This window comes from Brachyistius frenatus, unplaced genomic scaffold (assembly GCF_029030835.1).
Source record: "Brachyistius frenatus isolate BFR_SWC_R1_liver_20210118 unplaced genomic scaffold, ASM2903083v1 Contig_116, whole genome shotgun sequence".
Classification (NCBI taxonomy): Eukaryota; Metazoa; Chordata; class Actinopteri; family Embiotocidae; genus Brachyistius; species Brachyistius frenatus.
Genome location: NW_027210715.1, coordinates 775,001 through 775,602, shown reverse-complemented (window position 1 = coordinate 775,602; position 602 = coordinate 775,001). Strand labels below are relative to the sequence as shown.

Sequence of the window (602 nt, the reverse complement as noted above, 5' to 3'; positions counted from 1 at the left end):
CACACACACACACACACACACACACACACACACACACACACACACACACACCTTTCATCACACACACACACCCTTCACACACACACACACACACCCTTCACACACAGACACGCACGCACACGCACACACACACACACACACACGCACGCACACACACACACACACACACCCTTATGTTTAAGACTCTCAAACGGATTAATAGAGAAAAGTAACAACTATACGCAGAAATTCATGAAGGGAATAATATGCTATTTGAATTTATACATTTAAATCCAACTACGTTCAGTTATTTTTATTTGAAGTATTTACTGGTCTAAGACCAGAGCGAAGCGTTGATCTGTGGACGAACCGTCCGCTCGCTGCTTCGCTCTCTAAGAGCTTCAACATCCTGGAAGATTAATGATCTCGTTACCATGACGAGTCTCTGCGTGTTTTCACCCGTTTGTTACGTCCTGTCTAATCTCACTCATTCCTGCCATCTTCTTGCGTTAAGTAATGCATCACTAATCAGCTGCTGGTAAAAAAAAAAACAAGGGTCGATCCAGGACGCCGTTATTCGGTGTTTTTCTCACTAACTCATCAAAATCGATTCCTTGCTGTGC

General features: G+C 43.7%; 1 protein-coding gene across 8 annotated transcripts in view; it reads right to left on the bottom strand.

Moving 5' to 3' along the window:
- Nucleotides 1-356: 356 nt before the first annotated feature.
- The window catches only part of ppp6r2a (protein phosphatase 6, regulatory subunit 2a), a 15,306-nt gene continuing 15,060 nt past the window's right edge, over nt 357-602 (bottom strand). For 3 of the 8 annotated variants that reach the window (XM_069713150.1, XM_069713154.1, XM_069713151.1), the window contains exon 23: nt 359-602. This exon is cut by the window's right edge and continues 135 nt beyond it. The gene's annotated coding sequence lies outside the window, so the exon portion shown is untranslated. The other 5 variants (XM_069713152.1, XM_069713155.1, XM_069713157.1 and 2 more) reach the window with 5 other exon arrangements.